Source organism: Kogia breviceps, chromosome 15 (assembly GCF_026419965.1).
Source record: "Kogia breviceps isolate mKogBre1 chromosome 15, mKogBre1 haplotype 1, whole genome shotgun sequence".
NCBI lineage: Eukaryota > Metazoa > Chordata > Mammalia > Artiodactyla > Physeteridae > Kogia > Kogia breviceps.
In genome coordinates this window covers 58,999,050-59,026,221 of record NC_081324.1, presented here as the reverse complement: position 1 = coordinate 59,026,221, position 27,172 = coordinate 58,999,050, and the positions used below count along the sequence as shown (strand labels likewise).

The 27,172-nt window shown below is 46.2% G+C and overlaps 1 protein-coding gene and 1 long non-coding RNA gene across 5 annotated transcripts in view; both read right to left on the bottom strand.

Annotated features, from left to right (window-relative positions):
• PTPRM (protein tyrosine phosphatase receptor type M) overlaps positions 1-27,172 on the bottom strand; it is a 760,161-nt gene that overhangs the window by 702,152 nt on the left and 30,837 nt on the right. The gene's annotated exons all lie outside the window — the stretch shown is intronic.
• On the bottom strand, positions 9,699-14,621 carry LOC136792722 (uncharacterized). Its single transcript, XR_010836974.1, has 3 exons — positions 14,560-14,621; positions 10,632-10,731; positions 9,699-10,010 (listed from the first exon to the last, which is right to left on the bottom strand). It is a non-coding gene; the product is annotated as an uncharacterized lncRNA (long non-coding RNA).

Genomic DNA, 27,172 nt, shown 5'->3' with positions numbered 1-27,172 from the left:
ATCACAAAATCCCATCTGAAATATTTCCAAGGGCATTGAGAGTAAGCACAGCCCACGCACCGGGAGGCTTGTGTATCTGGTACCCACCCAGGGGCCTCATCCTCCCTCAGGATCCAGCACAGGCCCAGCAGGGAGCAGGTGCTTCCTAAACATTGGCTGGCATGAACCGAGCATTACCACAGGTCCCTGGGCTTTCTGTATCCCAAAGGCTCCCTCCTAGGGGACCCCAAGGCCTGGAGTCCAGCCCTGGGCAGACAGGATTCCATTCCCTGGGGGCTGGGAGGCCAAGGACAGGATGATCAGGGGGTCGAGGGCAGGACACGTGAGCCTCGTTAGTGAAGAGTAAACCGCTTCCCTGTCCAGCTTCAGGGCTTCACCAGGCCCTCGAGGGAGGGAACTGTGACCCTGACAAGGGAAAGGCCAAGGTCTGAGGCTCCAAGTGACTGTGACGTTTGATGGCCAAAAAACTGAGCAGGGAGCAGGACCTGCCCAGAGTGTGGACTGACTGGCTGACTGTGCAGGTCGGTGGGGTCAGGAGGTGGTAGAAACAGCTTCCAGAAGGACACTCCTAATTCCACCCAGATTGTAGTGTGAGTCATCCCAGAGCCACCAGAAGAGGAGGGGACCCAGGAGTTGCCCCTGCAGACAGGAAGGACACAAAGCTGCCCACACGGGGTGGGGAGGCCAGAGTCAGGTGTCCAAGGGAGGGGCAGCTGAGTACCATCAATTCCCACCAAGGGATCTGACTGCATAGAGCACCAGAGCTGGTCCCAAACCTCACAGCTGTAATCCAAGCAACCTAGAGTAGGACCTGGAGGAACCCAGGTCAGGCTCAGATCCCGGGCAGGGGCACAGCTATCCACACTACTGTTCGTGACTAGCAGGCCATTAAGTTCATGAAGCCCCCAGCTTTATCACAGGCACAGGGGGCGAGGTGTAGGCTCCCTCCCATTCTCCATGACATCTCCCCGACATGCTCTTCTGGTCGTGACCTCCAGGTTGCCAGCTGAAGTTTTTTGGTCCCTACATATGAGATTGTGAAATGGAAATCTTCTTGCTGCCTAAACTCTGTACATCAGGCCTGCACTCTATGGACCTGCCAAGGTCCAAGAATTGTTAAGCCCTTTTAAAAGAGGAGCAGGGGGGTAAAAACTTTTCTCAAGTGAGTGCTTGTCTCACAGAGGGCACACCAATTCATATTCACATCACCTGCTTGGATAGTATAACAAAATTATCTAGTTCAAAAGCAAACCTAGAATATGATCCTGATGCGGAGAATGAAGTTCTGATGATCAATCCATGCAGCCCCCTTTCCCAGGTGAATAACATCATCAGAGGAAAAGGGGGGTATCCCGGGAGCCCTCCTCCCATCACACACTCTCACAAATGTTAACTCGTTCAGTCCTCACAGGAGGAAGGACTCTGTCTCGTACATAAAATACAAGCTGGGAGACATGGGGGGGACCCGTTCTAGGTCACCTCGATGCACACGGCAGGCTTGGGTTTCAAACCCAGGCCTGTGACTGCCAATGTCACACACCAACCACCACCACTGGTATCACTGCCACTTCTCTGGTGACTGACAAAGACAGAACAAATGCATCTTGGTGAGCCTCAACCCCCTTTCTGTGGCCCAGTGTTTCCATTCCAGAAGGCATGGAGCCGTTAATAATGGAAGCTTCCTTCCCTATTCTTTTACCTTGTAGTGTGACTTTACCATCAGGCCAGGATTAGGCCTTATTCCTTCTTCATTTTCATGCCTAAAATAGCAACCCAAATCAAATCGTGTGGGAAACTAGATGTTTTAAAAACATCTATCTGCATTCAATTTCCAAGAGCTGGAAAATTACTAGTAGGTGAAGCCAAATCAGGAAATCTGGAACTCTGGCTTATTGATATGTGATGAGGTTGTTTCGTTTTGTGTTTTTCCAACAACTTTTGTATCTGAAAACAAAGGAAGCATATTTGAGATGACATTCTAGTGCCGGCTTTAAAAAAACCTTTGAACTTGGAGTTTTCTTAGTCTTCTAAAAGCTTTTTTCACAAACACGTTTATCTTAATACTCTTCTTAAATATATACTCTCAATGACGGCTATAGGTATATTTCACGTTCTTGCAGTTTCTATAAAGTTAGAGGCAAAAAAAAAAAAAATGATTCCTTCAACGTCCTTGAATATCTCAGCTGTGCTGTCGCTAGTGTTGTCTTCACAACAAGCCTGTGGGGCGGACCCTCTTGCTGTCTCCATTTTACAGAAGAGGAAACTGAGACTCAGAGAAGTGAAATGACTTGCCCAGGCCACGGGGCTGGGAAAAGGTGGAGGTGGAATTCCGATCCAGCCAGTCTGCAGGATGGCCACCCTTGGACTTCGGAAGATACTGATTTCAAACTAGGTAATGTGGGGAGAAGCCCCTTTACAGATGTAATCTCCCCCTTGATGAATAGAGAATTGAGACCCTCACCCTTTAGTCGTAAGGAGGCCTGAAGAGTCCAGCACAGTGGAAGGAAAGAACATGGGAGACCAGCCTCGGGGCTGTGGTCCACTCACAGCTACAGAGAATCAGAGGTCTGAGGCAAACCACTCCAAGCCTCCTTTTTTTAATATAAAATGCCAAGGCTGGGGAAGGAGGGGTTGTTTGATCGTTTCACATATATTCAGGTCTGATCAGCATGGGCAGGTTCCTGTTTAGTCATAATAGCTTTTCCCACACAATTTCCTTTTCTTTTTATTTTTTTATTTTTTAATTAATTTATTTTTTTAATTGAAGTACATTGATTTACAATATTATGTTAGTTTCAGGTGTACAGCACAGTGATTCCATTTTATGTATATATATATATACACACACACACACACACACACACACACACATATATACTTTTTCAGATTCTTTTCCCTTATAGGTTATTACAAATTATTGAATATAGTTCCTTGTGCTCTACAGTAGGTCCTTGTTGGTTATCTATTTTATATAAAGTAGTGTATATATGTTAAAAATCCCAACCTCCTAATTTATCCTCCCACCAAACTTTCCCCTCTGGTAACCACAAATTTGTTTTCTATGTCTGTGGGTCTATTTCTGTTTTGTAAATAAGTTCATTTGCATCTTTTTTTTTTTTTTTTAGATTCCACATATAAGCCAAGAGTCCTTCTTTCATCACTTGGTCTCAGCGCTCCCCATGCCAGAATGAGGGGTGGGGAAGAGCTGGGCCTGGATCCCCAAGGAACTGGGTTCACATCCCAGCTCCCTGGCCTGCAGCTGTGGGCACTGGATGGGTCGGTCTGCCTGTTTCTCTGTGGGGAACAATGCTAATCCCCTCACTGGGTTGCTCTTGGGTACAAAGCCGGTCACGGGAGGAGCTTAGGAAGTTATTTTTTTACTCTAGGCCTTCATCATCTCTCAACTCACATGGAAACAGAGACCCTCAACACAGCATCATTAATAGTGAAAGACTGCCAACAACCCAAATGGCCAACACTGCAAAAAGTAAGAACACATAAATTACGTAATAGTATTAAAATCATAGGCAGCTATTAAAAAAATCATGTTTTCTGGGCTTCCCTGGTGGCACGGTGGTGGAGAGTCCGCCTGCTTATGCAGGGGACACGGGTTCGTGCCCCGGTCCGGGAAGATCCCACATGCCGCGGAGCGGCTGGGCCCGTGAGTCATGGCTGCTGAGCCTGTGCATCCGGAGCCTGTGCTCCGCAACGGGAGAGGCCACAACAGTGAGAGGCCCGCATACCACAAAAAAATAATAATTTTTTTAAAAATCATGTTTTCCAGGATTATTTTTCAGCCTGGAAATATAATGCTGATCTTGGTCATTGAACAAAGCAAGCTGTAAAAACTACATATGTAGCATATGCACTATTTTGCGTGTAAGTACACATATATAAAGCATATATACATATATAGAAAACTGGAAAAAAAGACAAAAACTTGTTAATAGTACTTCTTTAAGTAATTGGATTATGTTTTACTTTCTTTTTGATATCTTGTGGTAGTTTCTGGTTTTTCCTATGATGATGCAGGACTCACGTAATCAGAAAAAAAGGGTTAACAATGGAAAGTAATTTCCAACTAAGAACAAACACACATTTTTCAAATAAAGGTGAAATTAACACTATAAGCAAAACTATTTTTAAGGAACTAAACTGTAAAATTTCATCCCAACAAGAAATAACCTAACACCAAAAAAGTAAAATAGAAAAAAATGATCATTTCCAGAAATTCAAATAGCACTAAAGCAAGTTTAACATACAGAGAATTTAGAGATAAAAACGCTCCACAGGGGCTTCCCTGGTGGCGCAGTGGTTGAGAATCCGCCTGCCGATGCAGGGAACACGGGTTCGTGCCCGGGTCCGGGAGGATCCCACGTGCCGTGGAGCGGCTGGGCCCGTGAGCCATGGCCGCTGGGCCTGCGCGTCCGGAGCCTGTGCTCTGCAACGGGAGAGGCCACGACACAGTGAGAGGCCCGCGTACCAAAAAAAAAAAAAAAAAACGCTCCACAAGTGACCCCCCCCCCCCCCCAGAATCACAGAGATATCAGGAAAACAGAGTTTTAGAAAATGATTTTTCCTCTTAGGCCTGGAAAAAATATCCTGGAGGGATTATAGATTTGGAGGAGAACTTGGCCAAACTTTGGCTTGTTTCAACAGCCCCATTCTTGTTTTCTCTCTCCCTTAACACAGATGCGCAGATGCGCGTGCGCGCGCTCACACGCACGCACGCACGCACACGCACGCACGCACACGCTGGCCAAGTCGAGCATTTGATTCTCGACTCTCAGGTGAAAAGGGTGCAGCTTTCCCCAGGAGCCTAGCATGCTTGCCACTTCAGCCAACACGGAGGCCCCGTCCCACTCAGCGCTGCAGCTGGCCCGGGGCCTGTCCGTGCCCCAGCCGCTCACCAGCCCTACACCTGCATGAGGGCTGCCAGCCCACCTTCGGGCTTGCTGCTCCCTCACCACCCTGACCTGGTGCCCAGACACAGTGCAGCCACCAGCAGACATATCAGCCAGGCCTGTCTCTGCTGCATCTGTGCCTCCAGGGTCCCCCTGACAGCACCTCACCTAGACTCACAAATCTCAGGCATGGTCCCAAGTTCACTACCAGTCTTGGTCTTTTCCTCCAATTGTTTTCATCCTGCAGAAAACAGCTGCATCAACAGCTCCTTTCGAAAGGACAAAGCCAATAAATTAGGGAGCCCAGCACAGACCATAGGGAACCCAGTAGAGACCACAGGGAACCCAGTAGAGACCACAGGGAGCCCAGTATAGACCATAGGGATCCCACTATAGACCACAGGGGGCCCAATACAGACCACAGAGTGCCCAGTATAGACCAAAGGAAGCCCAGTATCATTTCCTCTCATATGAAAGCCCTGACCCCAACCATCATAAGAAGAGAGAGTGGAGGTGGTAAGAAGCTTAAAAGACAAAGCAAAAGTACACACACAGGTACTTCCCCGGTGGTCCAATGGTAAAGAATCCTCCTTCCAATGCAGGGGACACGGGTTCAATCCCTGGTCGGGAAACTAAGATCCCACACACTGTGGGGCAACTAAGCCCACGTGCCCCAACTACAGAGCCCACGCGCCCTGGAGCCTGCACGCCACTAGAGAGAGAAAATGTGCACGCCGCAACTAGAACGAGGCCCGCAAGCCACAACGAAAGATCCCACACGCCTCAATGAAGATCCTGTGTGCCCCAACTAAGACCCGATGCAGCCAAAAAATATAAATAAAATAAATAAATAAAAAATAAATAAAATACGTATTTTTTAAAGTACATACAGTACATATCTGGGGAGTCAAACCAAAAAAAGAACCATAAACTACATATTTCAGAAAATGCAGTCCAACTATTATTTATAAAAGTTCAAGAATACTCTTCTCTTCTTCATTTAACAGTCAAATTACAGTAATTAAAAGCAAGGATTCTGGGGGCTGGGTTGAAATCCCAGCTCACCAATTATTAGCCATGTGACCTTGGACTCTACAGGTGGGCGCAGGAACTTCTCTGCTGCGCCCGAGGTAAAGAAATAGCTACAAGGCCTCCTGAGCACAGTTCTTTTCCTCAAGAAGAATCTAGGACCTCAAGGGTTATACTAGTCAGGGTCAACCAAGTTATGCTGCAGTAACAATCATAAAATACCAAGGAATGCATCGTTTCTCACAGATCCTCCAGGCCCACTGCAGGTCAGCGGGGGCTCTTTCAAGTCCTCCTCACCTGGGGCCAAAATATTGCAGTTTGCTCTGGCAGGGGGCATGGGATGTGGTGAGGCATATGCTGGTCCTTTATGCCTCTGCCCAGAACTGACACATTTAATTGGCGTAAGCAAGTCACGTGGACACCTATGTTCAAATTGACATGGAAGCACAGTTCTACTTACTCTAACAAGAAGGAGAGTTAGGATGTTTGCAAACATCCATGCATCCATCCAGCCGGTCCCCAACACCTGCTTTCCACCTGCTCACTAGAGAACACGTTCCAGATATGTCTCCATCATGATCACAAACAGACAGACTACAGGGTGAAGCAGAAGCTTCGACCAGCTACCATGAAACAAACTGTGACTCATTCTCTCCCACCCCATCAAAAGGTATTTTCTTAAAACCTAACCATCAAATAGCAAAGAGCTTAAACAGTTACTTAAGACTCTAAGCAATCATCACTATCCTATATTTTAAACACACATCCATGTCTCCATACACAAGCAGTCATTGCCAACCATCTGTACGGAAAATAAAATATTCTTTTTTTTTTTATGAATAACACTTTTCCAGGATTGGAGTCCCCAGTGAAATGTTTCTTTACAAAGCTCAGTCAATCCCAAGCGAAAACTCTTTCTTTCATAGAAAATGTCATCGTCTGTAACTGTTCCCTGGGGCCAAGCTCAGGTAGGCGCTTCCAGAGTTCCTCCCAGAAAGAAACCTTCCGTGAATCGGGCTTTTAGATGCTCTCAACACTTCTGGCATCCAGACACTCGTCCAACCCTGAATTATTTATTCACCAATTTTGCACAACTTCCTAAACACCAATGGAGACTGAGCTGGTTTCAGCTATTTGATGTTACAGCTTCTCAAGTGGCTAAAGAGGCTATAAAGCACCCCATTGCTTAAGCCTGCCATCTCAGTTCCATTAGCAGTAAAGACCTCTCTATTCAAACTGCTAAGTAAATCCTCCCAGAGCCCAGGGACTGTTTCATGCTTGAAAGCAACTGCTAAGAATTTGACAACAACCAAACTGTTCCTATTTAATCCTTCTCCCAAGGTAAAAAGAATTATAGGTAAACATATGCCTTCATTATTTGCTTTGCTGCATTTCAATACCCAGTCCCACACAAAATTGCCAGCCAAGGATTTAATGCAATCACTTCTGTATTTCAGAGCTGTTGCCTTTGCAGAATGGAAAAAGCTTAACAAGGCTCTGGAGCTGTTTTGCCAGCTCCTGTATTTTTTTTATAACATACATCCTAAATGTCACAGGGGTGAAGTCTGATCATAGTGATGCTTTTGAAGAGTTGTGTTTTATTTAAAGTGATTCAAAAGAACAGTTCCAGGTGTGTGTGTGTGTGTGTGTGTGTGTGTGTGTGTGTGTGTGTATTTAAGCTGGCACATTTAGTTTTGAACTCAAATCAAAGGTGACACCAAACTATGAAAAGAAGGATGAAGAAAGATGTTGCAGAACTGAGGTTCTTATTATTTGGTTTTGAAAGATAGTAGATACAGGATATAAGGATTTGGAATTTCTTTTGGATTTTTTTCTCTCAAGTTTTTGTTTTGTTTTGTATTTAGCCTTTAGTAATGTAGGTGCTTGTAATTTCTGAGAACCAGCAGAGGACAATTTGGAAAACCAGTGCCTTAAAGCAATGGTTTTCAACGGCCCTACGATCTCCAATACTTGCCCCATCATGACCATAACAAACCACCACACACTGCAGTCATCAAGATACTACTTCCTTCATGGAAAACCTTAGAGCAAGATTATCAAGTGAGCCACCAATGATGAATTTCCCAAGTTATGTTCCTTTATGAAGATGACCTCTCTTTATACACCAGGTAACCAAGCTCTTCCCTAACTACTGAAGAGGCTACCTAGGTGTCTCTCTCCATAAAAGCAGTTTCTGCTGTCAGCCATTTATAAGAAAGGCTCTCTTTTTTAATTTTGCTGTGGCGTTAAAAAACAGTTGGTACCTACTGGGATCTTGACTTGAAAAACAATGATAACATATACATACTACTAAATATAAAGCAGATAATCAGCAAGGACCTACTGTATAGCACAGGAAACTCTACTCAATATTCTGTAACAACCTATATGGGAAAAGAATCTGAAAAAGAATGGATTTATGTATATGTGTGACCGAATCACTTTGCTGTACACCTGAAATTAACACAACATGGGAAATCAACTAGACTCCAATATAAGAAAGAAAGAGAGAGAAAGAGGGAGGAAAGGAGGGAGGGAGGGAGGGAGAAAGAAAGGAAGAATTAATACTGAGGGAGGAACAATGATGACACACTATCTATATTAGCAATACCTTATCCTTTGCCAATCTCCCTAAATTAAAGAGCCATTGTACTTCCTATGAGTCAGGGACCTTATATTCCCCAAATATACATCTTCTACTCTTTACTGGTATGTTAAAGAAGGCTTTGATTAGGGTACACCCTATAGGCTGACCAACTGTTGGAGGACATCCTTTATAAGTCCATACATATCAACTTGATTTGTTCTTTTTGTTTTTTTGGTTTTTTTCAGCAGTACGCGGGCCTCTGTGGCCTCTCCCATTGCGGAGCACAGGCTCCAGACGCGCAGGCTCAGCGGCCATGGCTCACGGGCCCAGCCGCTCCGCGGCATGTGGGATCTTCCCGGACCGGGGCACGAACCCGCGTCCCCTGCATCGGCAGGCGGACTCTCAACCACTGCACCACCAGGGAAGCCCCATATCAACTTGAAAAGACAGCATTTTGAAATCATGAGAGAGCAATTACTTTTACCTTTGTTTTGTTTTGTTTTTACCTCCAGGTAGTCTGCAGGTCAACAGTCAAATACAGATCAGCATTTCCTTTTTCTTTCACAGCACTTTATATTGGGTTTGCTTCTAACAACAGTATTTTACTATGAAGAGCCCATTTTAGCTGTGTTATTATGAGCAGTGAAAATATGAAGTGAGTGCTTTCAATTCCTGACCAAAAGATTCAGAAACACCCTAGTAAAAAGTCTTGAGTTTGTTCTCAATAATATCCTGACTCCAAACACTTGCTATTTGATCAGGTCACCTCATCGTTCAAGACACATATTTTTATGGGTTAAAATATTCTATTTATTTATTTAATTTATTTATATATTTTATTTTTATAAAATTTTAAAAGTTGTCTTCCATTTACAGTTATTACAAAATATTGACTATATACCTCGTGTTGTACAATACATCCTTGAGTCTATATTAAACCCAAGAGTTTGTTCCTCTCACTCACCCCAATACTGCCCCTCCCCCACTGGTAACCACTAGCTTGTTCTCTGTATCTGTGGGTCTGCTTCTTTTATGTTATATTCACTAGTTTGTCATACTTTTTTAGATTCCACATATAAGCCGTATCATTCAGCATTTATCTTTCTCTGTCTGACTTATTTCACTTAGCATAACACCCTCAAGATATATTTTTAATCCTTATCTGGCTTTTCCTGCTCATTTACCACTTGTGGGCACCCTTCTCTCCTTAATCCATTTCAATGTGACAAACTCATTTGAACGAGACCAAACTGAAATAACTTAGGAGGTGAGCGAGTCATCTGAAGTTGAAGGGGTCTGGCGGTCATTATTCACAGTGTGTGATCCTTGTCGGGGAGAAATGACCTTCCTGCTGGGAAGGGGGCCACCTCTTGCCTTGCCCAGCCTGCCCTGTTGACTCTGCCGGCCACCGTGCTATCCAGAGGAGAAAGGGGGAAGGTCTGTGTCAGGGCTGGAGCCAGTGAAAAGGACTTGTTTTCTTGTATAAGAGCCTGAGAATCAAAAGCAAAAACAACACCAACTCTCCGGACACAATTCTTAAGCCAATTTGTTCACTCAGCCTGGGTGTTAGATCTTAGACCAAGGACTCGTACTCAAGCTAACTTTATGAACACATTAAACACAAGTTCCAAAATGTGTCAAGTCAGAGTGAAAGCAAGGGAGAAAAATATACTTTAAAATTTAAAGTACTATTCTAGTGGAATAAATATTAAACGAGAAAAACGGAAGTGGAGGTGATGAGGAGAAGGAAGGGAAAGTTACAAGCCTCAGACTTCCTTGACTGTGATACCTTCAGAGACTCAAGCTCATTGCCCCCCACCCCCAGTTCCCTCAGGGAAGGACAGACAACATTGTTTTATTCAACTGTGGATGAAATGGGAACTGTTAAGTAATCACTTCCAGAAAATTTTTGTGGGTATTTTTGGGGGTTCTTTTTGGTTTTTGTTTTTTATTGGTTTGTTTGTTTCAGGGCTTTGAGCCATGTTACCAGCAAGTTGCATGTGAAAAGAAAACCTTTTTTATGAATGATGGAAGAATAGTTCCAACACTGGGCTGTCATCAGCAAGGCAGACTCAATGGCTTCGTCTTAGAGAAGATTCCTGTCCACTTACTTTTCATGATCCCAGCCCCTGAAGCTCAGAATTCCTCCTCCTCCTCACAGCCAATTCACGCAGAGCCAAAAGTCCAGGGCAGCGTTCCAGATCTTCCAGACTGAGAGTAGGTAAACCAAATTGAAACCAGAAATGTTCTCAATTTCTTATTCATCGCTGCGGCATTCCTGAACCTCCTACTTCCCAGACATTCCGCCACACACGCTAAGTCACATGGTTAACGATGATCGTCTTCTCACAAAAGACTTACAGTGAAATAGATGTATAGTTATATACGCCCAGCGTCCAAGCTTGATGCAAACCCTCTTTGAAACTAAGTCTTTTAATTAAGCCTTAAGTTTTTTCATTGAAACAGCTATCTTCTAAATTTACTCAGGAAAACTACATTTTTCTCATACACAGAAAGAGAAATACTATCTGATATATTTTGATTCCATTCAATAAATCTTTATTATTGAGGATGTAATTATGCTCCAGGGAAATAAAATGGAAAAAGGGAGGTTATGCCTTCAAAGAGTTTACAGATAAATGGAGGACAAAGTCACTTAAACAAATAACAGTAAGTGCTGCAATGTATAATGGTCATATATTCTGGGCACTAGAAAATCATCAAGCAAGGGGATATTAGTGCCAGGCAGGGAGAATCCAGGGAAGCTTCAGGGAAGAGGTGACATTTAAGGAAGGACTTGAAAACTGAGGGCGACTTTGATTCTTCAACCTACGGAAAAAAAAATGTCTTTCCCATCACTTCAAGTTTTCCAAATTTTCCTTTCCAAACTTACCTTAAAACTATAAAATCCCCATTAAAACTATAAAATCCCCATACAAGATCCTGCTGTCAGAACCGTGATCCCTGCACATCCACTAACTGACATGGCTGGGTAGCTTCGGAACGTGCCAGAGGCCCCATTCAGCTGTGAATTCCACTTCCAAGGCACCTACTCAAACATACTATTTTGAATTCCCTTTTGCTTTTTGTGTAAATACGGAACCTCCCTCTCTGCACTTCTTCTGATCAAAGAGGTGCTGATGGTAAGAACAATGTCAGAGGCTCCAGCCCAGCCTCTCACATGTGGAAACACTAAGAAACCACGACCTGGGCCCCAGCCAGGAAAGCAGGCCAGACGTGAAAGAGACGCCGGGTTCCACTTGGCCGCATGAGCGCAGACGGGCGGGTCACCTTGGCCTCCCGTAAATCCTGGCCCCAGAAGTCACCAGCAGCTCCCTCCTGGGAGTGGGCAGGGAGGGAAAGGGGGAGAAGCCGGGACAACCACACTCTTTTCCCAGCCCTCTGGGAAGCCAGCCCAGGACGGGAGGAGGGAGGACGAGGCCAAAGAGGGAGGGAGGCTTCGGAGCCCATCCCTGCTGCGCATTCTGGTACCCGGAGAGAGGGCCAAAGCTCTGCCCTGCACACGGGCCTTTCTGTGACCCAGAACCCAAACCAAAGGAAATCAGCAAGCAATCCCCAAGGCTTTACAGCTGTTACTTTGGGTCAAGTCTGTGGGAATCTGATGGCTGCAGAAGGGCCTTACTCTGTGTGTCTGAAACACAGGTGGCACCCCTAACAGGAGTCCCCTTATAAGAAGGGAGGAAGGGTCCCAGCAGATCACCTCAAGGGAAGGGAAGGGAGAACAGGTGGCCCTCCCTCCTTCTCCTGCTGCTCGGGACCCCGGATCTTTGACCCCAGGCAAAGGCCTTCTTGTGCCTCTGTGGCCACCTCTGATGTGACAGGGTGGCTCCTGGGGTCGGAAGGAGACTTTCCTCCCACCAAAATGCCCCTCCTCTGAGTGACAAGAAGCAAACACAAACATGACCTCTGGCCCGGGTCCAAACCTGCTGCTTTCCATGACACACAATCTTTCTTCCTTTGCCCATGTCCCTGTTTCATCAAAGCACATGTGGGACTTTAGAAAGGGTCCAGGGCATCCCCTCCATACCCACAGCACAGGAGCCCACAAGCTTGGCCAGTGGCTGGCACCTGGTACTCCATTACCCAGCACGTTCCCGAGCGGGTCCCCAGGGTCTCCAGCACTGAGTTCACTTAAGATATTCTGCAAACCATCCCAATTCCGGCCTTCAAGAAAGAATCCTGTTCTTGTTTTGTTTGGCTGTGCTGCGTCTTCGTTGGGGCGCGTGGGCTTCTCTAGTTGCACCGTGCAAGCTTAGTTGCCCCGTGGCATGTGGGACCTTAGTTCCCCGACCAGGAATGGAACCCACATCCCCTGCATTAGAAGGTGGACTCTTAACCACTGGACCTTGAGGGAAGTCTTTATTTCTGTCCTGCCCCTAGGTTCATCAGAACCTTTTTTTTTTTTTTTTAGATTCCATACATATGTGTTAGCATATGGTATTTGTTTTTCTCTTTCTGACTTACTTTACTCTGTATGACAGACTCTAGGTCCATCCACCTCACTACAAATAATCAATTTCGTTTATTTTTATGGCTGAGTAATATTCCATTGTATATATGTGCCACATCTTCTTCATCCATTCATCTGTCAATGGACACTTAGGTTGCATCCATGTCCTGGCTATTGTAAATAGAGCTGCAATGAACATTGTGGTACATGACTCTTTTTGAATTATGGTTTTTCTCAGGGTATATGCCCAGTAGTGGGATTGCTGGGTCATATGGTAATTCTATTCTTAGTTTTTTTAAGGAACCTCCATACTGTTCTCCATAGTGGCTGTTATCAATTTACATTCCCACCAACAGTGCAGGAGGGTTCCCTTTTCTCCATACCCTCTAGAGCATTTATTGTTTGTAGATTTTTTGATGATAGCTATCCTGACAGGTGTGAGGTGATACCTCATTGCAGTTTTGATTTGCATTTCTCTAATGCTTAGTGATGTTGAGCATCCTTTCATGTGTTTGTTGGCCATCTGTATATCTTCTTAGGAGAAATGTCTAAGTCTTAGACCCATTTTTCAACTGGATTTTTTTTTAAACATCTTTATTAGAGTATAATTGCTTTACAATGGTGTGTTAGTTTCTGCTGTATAACAAAGTGAATCAGCTATACGTATACATATATTCCCATATCTCCTCCCTCTTGCATCTCCCTCCCACCCTCTCTGTCCCACCCCTCTAGGTGGCATTGTTTCTTTTTTTAATATTGAGCCACATGAGCTGCTTGTATATTTTGGTGCTTAATCCTTTGTCAGTTGCTTTGTTTGCAAATACTTTCTCCCATTCTGAGGGCTGTCTTTTCATCTTGTTTATGGTTTCCTTTGCTGTGCAAAAGCTTTTAAGTTTCATTAGGTCCCATTTGTTTATTTTTATTTTAGCCTCTCTGCTAATGGGTGGGGTTGTGTTCCTGTCTTGCTAGTTGTTTGGCATGGGGCATCCAGCACTGGAGCTTCCTGGTTGTTGGATGGAGCTGGGTCTCAGTTTTGAGACAGAGATCTCTGGGACAGCTCTCAGCAATTAATATTATGTGGGGCTGGGAGGTCTCTGGTGGTACAACATCCTAGACTGGACTATCCCACCTTGGAGGCTCAGGCCCAACATGTGGCCGCAGCAGCAAGACCCTGCCAGGCACAAGGCACGGAAGAAAAGGGAAAAAAAACAAAACAAAAAAGCAAAAAAAAAGAAAAGACAGAACCCCAAAACAAATGGTAAAAGCAAAACTACCCCGACCAAATCACACAAAGAAACATACACTCACACACTCAAAAAAAGAAAAACAAAAAACGAACAGACAGAACCCCAAGACAAATGGTAAAAGCAAAACTAAACAGACAAAAAAATCACTGAAACACACACTCACAAAAAGACAAAAGAAAAAGGAAGAGAGCAAACAAACGAATAAACGAATGCACCAATGCAAACAAGCACTAAAAACTAAACTAAGATAAACATAAAACCAAAAATAATCAAACGCAGAAAGCAAACCCCAAGTCAACAGTTGCTCCTAAAGTCCACCACCTCAATTTTGGGAACATTCGTTGTCTATTCAGGTATTCCACAGATGCAGGGTTTATCAAGCTGATTGCGGGCATCTAACCTGCGGCTCCTGAGGCTGCTGGGAGAGATCTCCCTTTCTCTTCTTTGTTCACACAGCTCCCGGGGTTCAGCTTTGGATTTGCCCCCGTCTCTCTGTGCAGGCCTCCCTCAGGCATCTGTTCCCCGCCCAGACAGATCAGGGTTAAAGTAGCAGCTTATTAGGGCTTCTTGCTCACTCAGGGCTGGGGGAGGGAGGGGTATGGAACGTGGGGCGAGCCTGCAGCAGCAGAGGCCAGTGTGACGTTGCAACAGCCTGAGGCGCGCTGTGCGTTCTCCCGGGGAAGTTGTCCTGGATCACGGGACCCTGGCAGTGGTGGGCTGCACAGGCTCCTGGAGGGGTGTGGGTAGTGACAGTGGCAGCAGCAGTAGTGGTCTGTGCCTGCCTCTGGGGTCCGAGATGATAGCTGCGGCTCACGCCCATCTCTGAAGCTCGTTTAGGTGGTGCTCTGAATCCCCTCTCCTCGTGCACCCCAAAACAATGGCCTCTGGCCTCTTAGGCAGGTCCAGACTTTTTCCCGGACTCATTCCCCGCTAGCTGTGGTACACTAGCCCCCTTCAAGCTGTGTTCACGCCGCCAATCCCAGTCCTCTCCCTGTGATTCGACCGAAGCCCGAGCCTCAGCTCCCAGCCCCCGCCCGCCCCGGCGGGTGAGGAGACAAGCCTCTCGGGCTGTTGAGTGCTGGTCGGCACCCATCCTCCGTGCGGGACTCTCTCCGCTTTGCCCCCTGCACCCCTGTTGCGGTGCTCTCCTCCATGGCTCCGAAGCTTTCCCCCCGCCATCCCCAGTCTCTGCCCGCGAAGGGGCTTCCTAGCGTGTGGAAACCTTTCCTCCTTCACAGCTCCCTCCCACTGGTGCAGGTCCCATCCCTATTCTTTTGTCTCTGTTTTTCCTTTTTTCTATTGCCCTACCCAGGTACGTGGGGAGTTTCTTGCCTTTTGGGAGGTCTAAGGTCTTCTGCCAGCGTTCAGTAGGTGTTCTGTAGGAGGTGTTCCACGTGTAGATGTATTTCTGATGTATTTGTGAGGAGGAAGGTGATCTCTGCATCTTACTCTTCCGCCATCTTGAGGTCTCTGGTCTGCATTTTACGATGCTCATCAAAATAAAGGAACGAGACTTCTAGAATAAAGGTAGACTCTAAGAAGACCAGGCCATCTCAAACTACTTCCTGCTCCCTAATTCAGCAGCATGTGGAGAGTCTGTCAGGGAAGCACAGAGATCTTTCCAAGAGGGATCCCTGCACTGTGGGGGAGGGACAGTCAAAGCCTTTCCAGAAAGTACTCGTGGTGGACAAGAGCGTATTTCAGTGTGTCCTTCCCAGTGCTGGTCCACATCTGCCTGGGCTGCAATGCTCCATCCCCCCACCCACCTGTACCTCCTCCACTGTTTCCCAGCCCCCGCAAAACCCTCTCATGACCCCTAATCTTACGGTGATTAGGGATCCCATCATCCCCAACCCATACTTTCTGTGCAAGGTCACTGGGATGCAAATGAAAGAGAACTTCAGGGAGAGACAGAGGGGGTGGGAAACTCCAACAGAGTCCTAGGTGCCTCCACTCCTGTTTCAGGATGAGAATGCAGACATGAGACGCCACCAGAGACACCGATTCACACACGGGTGTGACTTCAAAAGCTAAGCCAGACTTCTTCCGGAAAAAATTACATTCTATGTGGCTCCTTTGTTGGCTGGGGGGGGCCTGGCTCAGCCAATTAGGTTTTGCAGCTCCAAAGTGTGGGTAAAAACACCTGCACAGCAAGTATTGATACACGGGTAACTTTTCAGACATACAGGGGAAAATCTTACAAGTCAAGATGACTTTGAGCAGAAATTTCTAAAGAGCTCCACCCCAGGATGTGCCATCTTCCAGAGCCTCTGCCACAGAGTGACCACATCCTGGGGGAGGCCCAACTGTCCCTGGTGGTCCTGAGGTTTGGGCACCCTCATCGGTGGGCATAAGAAGAAATTTCGGGCCTCTCCCTGTGCCAATTCCTGACCCTAAACCCCACCCCAGTCACCCCCAGGCCATACGTGAAGGGATAGTCACAGATAATCCACAGGGCCACCGGTCATCTCTGCACCTGACACCCAGTCACTGAATGTTTTACAGGTACATTGAGAACAAATAAACCCAAAGAGCAGAGAATATGAAATAAACCATCCTCCTTTAAAACCAGAATGGAAATATACAAATGACTACAGTGATTTCATTACAGTAGTAAGATCATGACTGAATTTTTTTTTCCTCTTAGAAGTCCCAAATTTTGTCTATTGTTACCTTAAAATTATAATTTAAAATACTGTACGTGTATCTAAATGTGGAGGTATTTTTCAAGCAAAATCAAACCAGCTCCCCAAATTGAAAAATTATCAGAGTTAAGCCACAAGTGATTTTGAAGATAAGCTTCCTGAAAATTCTCAACGTTAACATCAACCTCAAATGGTGAAACAGAAAAAAAAAAAAAAAAAAGCCACCGGTTGAATCCTACTGTAATATCGTATGTTGGTGAAGGAGGGCCAAGTACAGTCAGAGTCAAATCCTCAACTCCAGTCTCATCCTGATGTGTAAAAACAGTTAAAGACTGATCATCTCTCTTAAAAATTTGATGAATCTTCTAAGAACAGTGGTTAGAATGAAGTTTATTTATATGTCCCCTGGAGTAGAAAACAACTCTTTAAGTCCATGCTTTAGGCAGCCACATTATGGGATAAATACATGTCTGTGCTAAAGACTGATGGCAATATTGATCCCGTGTCAAACTCATTAGCTGCTTGTCAATAGCAGCTGACAATTTCTTTATGAAAAAGGAGAGGTACACTGAACTAGTGTTTCACATTAGGTAGGAAAGGCAAGAAACGATCACCCAGATCATTTGGTTGGAGCGGATAAAATTCAGATTATTAACCAGATCAATTGCCTATAAGTGATCCAATTTTCTCTAAAGAAAAAGACATCCCTTCAGAGTGACAACAAAGTATTTTGTTCTTTGTAGGATCACTTATCATTCACTCCCTCCTTCTAAGCATACAAGAAGCTCTCATCACCTCAAACATGAACATTTCTGGGTTCTTTAATATTCCTTCAGTTCCTCGGCTTCGAAATGATCTTTGATCTCGTAAAATCAAACCTGTGGCATCTTCTTCTGTCTCTGAAACCAGCATTCCAGATGTACTTGATTGCCTTACATATACTGTAGGCTCATTGCCCTGTGTGTACTTTATCACCATGGCAACACCAGCTTTGCCTCCTGTTTATGCTATTCTATGCTGAGTTGGTGGTTTAAGTAAATTTCCACAATAACCCTTAAATCATTTGCACAATTGGTAGGTCTGATTTGGATTCTGATTCACAAACGTTCTCTGGTTCTGCTTCTTGCCCTAAATCATTCTGCAGAAAACGGAGGTTTTTCTCCACTGTGATGTGCTCCCCACTGCAAATCCTATAGCCTCAGTGAGCCAGATCCATCATCTCACACTGATTCATCCATGTGCCATCTTCCTGTTTCCAGTAACTGTGTAGCGGTCCCAATAACGCTATCAACGTTACCAGGGAAAATTCAGATCTCCACTCAACCTTCTTCTCCATCTAAGCAACAGGGCAATTTATTCACCTGGTTCAAGTGAAAAAAATTATTAGTTAGCCCTATTGGAGTTGACAGTAGTAATCTGCTGATCCCAGGAGATTAATCAAACAGGGTCACCTCTCCATTGCACTGAAATCAACCAACATTTACGTCCTGATAAATAACTGCATGAGCAACATGGCCCCAGCTCTCAGGGGTGTTTCAATTCCTTGGAAGAGACGAGGTGACTAGGTCGGCATCAGGTGCAAACGTTATTTATTGAGCACCTACTGAATGAAACAAAAGGGACTAAGACAATATATAACTAAGGGTTCAATTGTGTTTAACTCTTAAATTAAAGGTTCTTCTTAATTTATAATGAGCACAGGGAATTAACTAAATATAATATTGCATGTCAACTACCCTTCAATTAAAAATAAACTAATTAACTAGTTAAAAACCCAGAAACTCCAATCATTTAGAGCAAGGCCAAAAAAGATCACGAGGTCAAAATTCACTATGATTTCAGAAAACCAAAATCTCAGAAGAAGAAAGAAAGAGGGCTGGGGAGAAAAAAAAAATATCTCAGGAACTCTAAGGGGTATAGAATTATTTTTAGTTTTAAATGACATTAGCTAGAAAGGACACTCTAGACAGGCATGGACAAGTATGTCTTCATTTAATAACAGCATAAATGGACCCTGGGGGAGTAAACAAGGATTGTGAAGAGGTTCCCAGATAGCTAACCTTGACATCTGCCTCCATAGCCGCTAATCTGCCAACATTCTGGGCCCACAGGGACTAGTCTGCACTTCCAGGGTTTTCCAGATGTTCCTGGACTTGCTCTCTCTCCTTACGTCTGTTCTAACTGGGAGAGGCTACTCTTTACTCAGACAGCCCCACCCCAGTTCCCAAGAGAGTTCCCTTCAAATTCTTCAAGCTGTTTCAGAGCTGCCAACACTACTACGATTTTTTGCACTCCAGTGCATCCCCACATCTCTGTGGCTCAAGCATGGGACCCAAGAATGGAAAATTCTAGTGCCTTTAGCCCTATATGGAAAATTTGAGTGCTTTTAGACTCAAGGAAAAATCGGAAGGAAATCTGGATTCTCAGCAATGGAGAAGAGCCACGTCCTTCCCATTCTCATTTTAGGGACCTCGAAAGTTCAGACATTAATTCCAGAGATCAATGTGGAGCTTCAAGGGGAAAAAAAAAATCAGATAACCAATAGAGTGGTTTCTTAATGCAATCTTACAGATCAACAAGACTGTCTTTTGCCTGGAACTCTGAGATTTTTTGTAAAAGTGGAATGTAAAACATTAGCAGAACCTCTTCTTGTCTTGGACAAGCTGTATGTAAATCGGTGTGATGTCAGGAGTGTGCAGAAGGCTGCCAGCCTGAAATAAAACTTGAATCAGGAAAAATGATTCTTCGTCCCTCCAGACTCTCCCTGCCTCTCTTTCCCATTCCATTTCAATATTCTCAGGGCACTTCTATCCTGTGGTCTCCAAAAAGATCTGTTCAGAAGCAAAGGGGATTCTAATTCCTTTGATGTGACTATCAGTCGACATGACGCCTCTTCCAGGAGTGCTGGCCTGTCCAGCCTCTTCTCTCACCAGGGAGTGGAAGCTTTACAGTTTCATTCATTATTGAACAGGTGGGGGACAGATCCTGCAGAGCAAGAGGGCCTGATGTCCCTAAAAGGCCAGCACATGGGCAGCTGGTAAGGCTAAGATGGTAACAGGCCAGCTACGGAGCTGCCCAAACCCCCCTGCCCCCCCACCACACCCCAGTGCCATGCCATTTGGGATTCAATTTCAGAGGCAGGCGGAAGAAAATCACGTTTGGGGGGTGGGTGGGGCTGAAGCACCCACGAGGACTCTGACCTATGTAGACAGGATGATCGGTTCTCTGAGGACAGCAGAGCCAGGAATGAGCAGCTTACCTACGGCATCCAGGATTCTTATTTTAGGAAAGCGACATCTTAGCCTTCAGCAGGAAGTCAGCAACTTGAAACTGAACAGCCTCGAGCCTAGCCTAAAGAAGGCCCTGCAGGCCTGTCCTCTACCAGATCAGGCTGGCACAGGCAAGAGAAATCTTTACTCCTTTTCTGGTAGGAGACTATTAGAATTGTACTCAAAATGCTCGATTTAGTTAACCAATATCTCTCATAGCGAGGCACAGAGAGGTTGAGTCATTTGCCCCAGGTCACACAGTAAGTCTTGGAGCCAGAAATCCGTCCCCAGGGTGTAAGCTCTGGTCTAAACCCTCCACCAGGCTGCCTCCCTCAGGTAGGAGATACGCACCAAGGAGACAGCTGGGCACAGCTGAGCACGTCACTCACTCTGGCCTTGGTTTATCTACGGGCTTTTCCACACGCAGAGAGCAAAGAAAGGAAGTGTCGGCTGGCTGCCGTGAGAATTTCCAGAGTAAAAGTGCAAAAGCCATCTCTGTTCCTTGCAGCTCCGAATCTGTTTCTATGTCACTGAAACGGTGATGACAGCAGCCCCTCCCCTCAGCAGCCGGAGGGAACATCTGATGAAGCAGCACGTGTACAGCATTGCACCCGGGGCCTTGCACACACCCGGCTCCTGGCTCCACCTTCCCCAGGACATTTGTGAAGTTCGAATGGGAGACTCCACATGCAGGTTAGGAACCTCCAAGGCAAGATGGAAGCAGCAGAAAGAAGTCAGTGATGGCCAAGAAGTAGAATACAGGGAGCCACTGCACAAGCTGGCAGGCCAGGGGGCCTCGACAGAGCAGCTTCAATCAAAATGAGGTAGAAGCAGTGTGTGGAAAAACCAAGGCCGAGAAGGTCAGACAAATCTGAATCCAGGGACCCAAAACTGACAAGGGAGCTTCCCCCAGCAACTGTAGGACCGGCTACAGATGACAAAAGACACATCCAACTAGAGTCAGGCTCTGTGTCTGGAGAAAAGCTTAGGAACCAGGAAGGTATCTGAGGGCAGGAGGGCTTGAGGAGCCTCTTTGGGCTTTAAACCCATATAAACTAGCCAAATAACACAGCACCACTCTGCCAACCTCCAAACGGCAGGCGCTGTGAAACATCGTCACACTCTGCTAGCATGTAGTATGCGTGACTGTGTGTCCATACAACGCACATAGGAATCGTAATCCTTGGGTGAATTCGACAATTCAAAATCTGCCCTGAAAAAAAACCAAAAGATTTTTACCAGCTTCCCTGGTGGCGCAGTGGTTGAGAGTCCGCCTGCTGATGCAGGGGACACACGGGTTCGTACCCCGGTCCAGGAAGATCCCACATGCCGTGGAGCGGCTGGGCCGGTGAGCCATGGTCGCTGAGCCTGTGCATCTGGAGCTTGTGCTCCACAACAGGGAGAGGCCCGCGTACCACAAAAAAAAGATTTTTACCTTCTCTGCTGACTTCAGAACTGGACCCTAGGATCAGGTGCTTTTCACCTGCACATCTGATTTCTGGTTGGTAGAGAACGAGAAGCAGTGTTCTTGCTGCCCCCTCCCCGTCTGGCCCCCACCCATCCAGGATCAGAGCTTAAGGTTGATCTGCATCTTTCAAGGAAGGAGGGCGATGGACCCGGAAGCAACCACGGCTTGGGTGTGTTTTCTTCCTGGAGCTAGGCCGACCCCAAAGGCCTCCAGATCGCCTGTGCCCGGGAAGTTAGGAGTGGTGACTGCTTGATTCTCCAGCCTCAACACCATTAGCCAGAGAAGTCTCTTCCCCAGTGCCCAACGCAGGCCACCAGATCCTCAAGGGTTTTAAGGATGGTCCAGGTCTTCAGTCGAGAAACAGAGCAGGTAGCAGGTAGCAGCAAGGCTAGGGAGGTATCAAGGGCAGGTAGCAGGCAGCAAGGTAGCTACCTCCCTGCCCCGTTCAGTCCTGGGAAGAGGCTGAAGGCCTCCTCCCCGCCCCCCATCTTGATCCATCCAAAGGACAAGTGAAGGGAATGGCTGCTCTGAGGGGGGTCCAGAAGAGCATCCCGCCTTCCCCATTACCAGCCCTGCTCACCCCCAGAAGCACTTCCCTGGTTCCAAACTGCAGCCTCTGCCTGTGTCTTCTGTTCTGCAAAGGCTTATCCCAAGGGGAGGATCAGACCCCACACACATACCACCTCCCTCCATGCCATCTCTCAGTCTGGGCCCAAATAGGCCTTAGGGAGCTGGCCTGGGCCGGCTGAGCTAGCAACACAGCAGACCCCTCCCCAAATCCTTACCACAGGCCTCAGAACCAAAACAGAACTGAAACTGTCCAGAAGAGGCAGCATCAGAAAGAGCTAGGCCTGCTCAACATCAACTCACTGCAGGCGATTCAACTCCACAGAGAAACCAAGGAACTAATCCTTCAAGTAACTGAGAAGATTTGGCTTGATCCCCTGCAAGGTCTTGAAAAGACAATCTGATTTTCACCGTGCCTTCCTTCTACCTCTGTTGGAGAAAAGAATGTTGATGTGCTATGAACAAGAATATCTTTACTTTCCTAAAACTTTTTGTTATGAAGCATGCCACCAAAGAAAAGGGGGACGGGGGACATGTTTGCTGATCTCTTAAAAAAAAGGGGGGGGTGATAAATGCAGGTAATTTCTAAGACTTGATCATTGAAGTTTTATATAAGCACAGTCTTTTTGCTGTACAATATTTATTAAGATTCTAGTAAGTAAAACTGAAGTAGTGAATCACATTAAAAATTCATCCGTGTTCAAAGTTTCTCTCAGTATTCTGAATGTTAACAAAGCAGCAGCACCAAAGAGAAAAGCCAAAACTCTGTTTTGGGGGCCTAGGACAGCTTTAATGTGATGTAAATTGAAAATTACTGTGTAACACCACTGAGAAATAGGAGCGTATTTGAACTGTTTTACCATTCCATCCAGAACTAAGTTAGGAGAAATGTTTCTCTTCCAACTGCGGCTGAAGGAAACCTGGGCTGGCAGTGACACTCACCGCCCACGCATTCCCGTGGAAATAAATGTGGCACCAGGCAGACAGGACACCTCCGGACATCTTCCAAGAGCCAAGCCCTCTGTCACCTCTCTCTTTGCTTCCAGTTTCTGCTAGACCATGCATCTCACAGGATGGTAATATCAAACGAACATTTCAAAGTCCTTTTATTTCCTCTTCCTGAGTAAGACACATTCCTTCAATATTCCTACTTTTGGTTATCACCATCAATACTTATTCCCGAAACAAACACCACTTGCAAACTGCCCCCTGCAGCCCCTACAGGGCCCACTTCAGACACATCTGAATGGAAATGAGTACTTCCAGGTGCTGCCAATCATACTGGCAACTCCACGGGATTTCCCACACCAGAGAATCTTGGTTTTCTGGATTTTAGCACATACTCCACATGGATCAAGGTGGAGTTTGTTTTTTGTTTCGTTTTGCTTTGACAGCAGCTGCTACGTCCAAGCCCAGCCACGAACCACCAGCCTTACCTCCCGGCTTCTGGCACGTGGCCAGGCAGCCACCATGTCTCACTCTTAACTCTCGGGGCCCTAAATCTGTCTCCTGAGGTCCAAAATTTAGCATAGAGACTTGCTCGGCATGAAAAGACCTGGAACAACTCATTCGCAACCTGAATCATTTTTTGGTCTCCCAAAGACAGTGACAATTTTAGTGAATCTCAAATAAAAGATCAGGCTCAATTCACAGGAACTACACCAATCAATATGTCCCCTGAAAACCATTTCTCATATGAGGAAAAAATCAGCAAGTGTGATGTGATGTGATGATTTCATAAAGGATTATATTGGCATCAAAACCTATGAGGCGGCTGATCACCATGTTATAAAGGATGGAGATGAAGGGGGAGCAAGCCTCCCCATCTGACTACAAACAAAAGCCGACGTGACAAATCCAAACACCCACTGGAAGTGCGTCTGGCCGGAGCTCAGGCTGGGCTGCTGCAGCCCCGGCATCAATGCTTCATTGTGAATCCGCAGGCTTAGCAGAAACTCAACAGGCCACTGTGTGTTCACAGCGGCTCCCTGGAAGGGCAGAAATCACTAATTCTGAGACAGGGGAGCAGGGAGTTTGTCTGTTTTAAAGCCAAACCCACCAGCCAGCAGTAGAAAGAAAGGAAGATGGAGGGAGGGGGAGAATTTCTGGGCCCCCAACAAACTGTCCTACAGCAAAGCAGAGAGGGAGGTAGAAACGGGAGGTCCTGCACCCACAGCATCTCACGTTGATCTCGCAGAGCCCCAGCCTAGGGGGAGGAGGAAAAGCTGGGCAAGCCAAGGCCTGGCAGACGTTAATAGGCAGGAGCTCTCAGCAAAAGTCAGCTTAACATCCAAATCAAATACACCCCAAAAGATGCCAAACGACTCTCCTAAAATGGAGTTACAAGAAGGTATTTTTAGAGTTTTGCAATCAATCTCAACTTTTTTCTTCACCATAAAGATAAAGGAGAGCATGGACAAAGGTTATAAAAGTTATTCCAAAGACATTGTTCTCAAACGTTTTTGTAATACTCTATCGTCTTCTCCCAATAGTTTTAATGTCAAATATCAACATATATATATATTTAAACTCATTGAAGCATTCCCCCACTTTTTTTTATTCCAAGTTTATTTTTAAGGTTCCAAGCTGACAGTACAGCAGAAATGGGACTAAGTGAGTAACAGAATCATTTAACATTTGTATAGTGCCTAACAGCTTACACAGTGCTTTTTATAGAAGCTTTGTCACCGTCAAATTTCCCAGATAAACCAAACAGCTAACGTGAAATTCAGCCGAAGCCAACCAAACCTTTGTCCAGAGCTTCTCACTGGCTTTCTTTTGATATTTCCCTCCTATTAATTCCCTTCCCATAGTCCTTTTACTGGATGAGGCTGAAAAATCTCAGAGATGGAGATTTTCAAAGAGGTGGACCAACTCACCCACGGTCTAACAGCATGTTAGTGCTAGAAACTAGTGCATCAGGACCCCCTGCCCTGCCCTTACTTGAGGCCACCTCTCTGTAGCCCTGACCATCTTTTCTTTCTTTTTTTTTTTTTTTTTTTAATTTTTACTGGAGTATAGTTGATTTACAATGTTGTGTTAGCTTCAGGTATACAGCAAAGTGAATCTGTTACACGGTTACAGATGCTGACCATATTTAAGAGCACAGGTTCTGAAGGCTACTGCCTGGAGTATATGGCCGACTGTGCCATTTGCTAAGCAGACCTTAGCAAGTTACTTAAATGCTCCAGGCTTCTGTCACCTCATCAGGAAAATGGGGACCCTGGTAACACCTTTCCCCCAGGGCACTGTAATGGCACAGCAACAGTATATAGGAAGGGCTCAAAAAACTGCACTGTTTCTGTCGTTGTCATTATTCTCTCTCAAATATGAAAAATTCCTGGCAGCAGCCAGATTACCAAAGTTAATGGACACTAGTTTATAAACCTGGTATGATGAAATGATATATGATGGTGGTGGAAACTCCTAGCACCTAGATGTAGGAGGGTGAATCATGGCTACTCAAAGCTATCAAGTCCCAATCCCTGGAACTTGTAAATGCTACCTTCTTTGGGAAGAGGATCTTTTGGATAGAATTAAAGATCTTGAGATGAGGAGGTAATCTAGGATCGATCCAGGTGGGCCCCAAATCCAATGACAAGAATCTGACAAGAATCCTTAAGAGAGACACAGAGAGGAGAAAAAACACAGAGGAGAAGCCATGTGAAGACAGAGGAAGAGACAGGAGGGATGCGGCCACCACAGACAGGGGATGGCACGGAATGACTGTCCCCAGATCCCAGGAGGACCACGGTCCTGCCGACACCTGGATTCCAGACTTCTGGCCTCCGGAACTACAAGGGAATACATGTCGTTTGAAGTCAGCAGGTTTGTGGTAATCTCTTACGGCAGCACCAGGAAACGAATATTCCAGGGAAAACGTAGTGATCTGTTGCATAAGAAATAAAAGCGGGAAGAGCAACGTCCACAGCTACGACTGTACTTCTTACAGAAACTGCTAGGACGGAGGAAACTGTGATGGACCCTTGGGCTTAAGATCTATGAAACTGTTTACAAACTGAACAAGGTGGAAAAAATAGTCATCTGGACACTTGGGTCAGTTTTCTGTCTTCTGAGAAGTAGGAAGGTGGACGTTTGTCCCCCGCAGGGCTAAGCTGGCCACTCGGGGATGGTGGGTAGGTGGGTCAAGGCCAAGGTGCTCTTTACAGGCTGGCTTCCTCCGAGGACTGCCGAATTCTCCAAACGTCAAACCGGGCTCTGCGGCTCTGAGGGATGGGCTTGCTCCCGGGCAAGCAGTACTCACTGCAGATGAAGAAGCAGTTTCCTCCGAGATGCAGCACCTGGGCAGCCCCAGGAGGCCCAGGGAGCGTCAAGTATGGCTCCGGAGCGCTGCAGGGCACCTGCGGGGGATCAGGAGGGGCTCCCCGGGTGCCGATGCTGACAGCTCACGGCGGGCACAGCCAGCAGCCACCTCCACGGGACCGTCCCGTGGGAGGGAGCAGAGAAGGGACGTACCCACAGCCCCAGATGTGACTTCTGAGGCGAGGCCCGGGAAACATGCAAGTCAGGGAATGGATTGGCAAGTGAGGTCAATTCAGCGCGTGGCGCTGTGCGGGGCAATGTGTGGAGAAGGTGTGTGAAGTGGTGGCGATATCCCTGCCCTCCGGGTTTCTGGGGCTGGGGAGTCCTGCAGGATGATGATGAAACGGCATCAACAGAGACAAAATGAAGACAACGACGGCTGACCTTTGGGGCAGGCTTATTCCTTACCAGTCACTGTCCTCCACCCTGTACCCTTATTTCATCTGGTCCTCGGCACAGACAGGGAGGTAACTACACATGAAGAATCCGAGGCCCAGAGAGGTTAAGGAACTAACCCTTCGTCAAACAGCTAGAAAGGAGGAGCCACGCTTCAAATCCAGGCACTTGGGCTCCAGAGTCCTGCCCTCAAGCCCGGTAATAGGTTCGAAAAGGGATTCAAGAATTGGGTAAAGCCCTCTGAGAACACAGATAAGGGGAGTGAT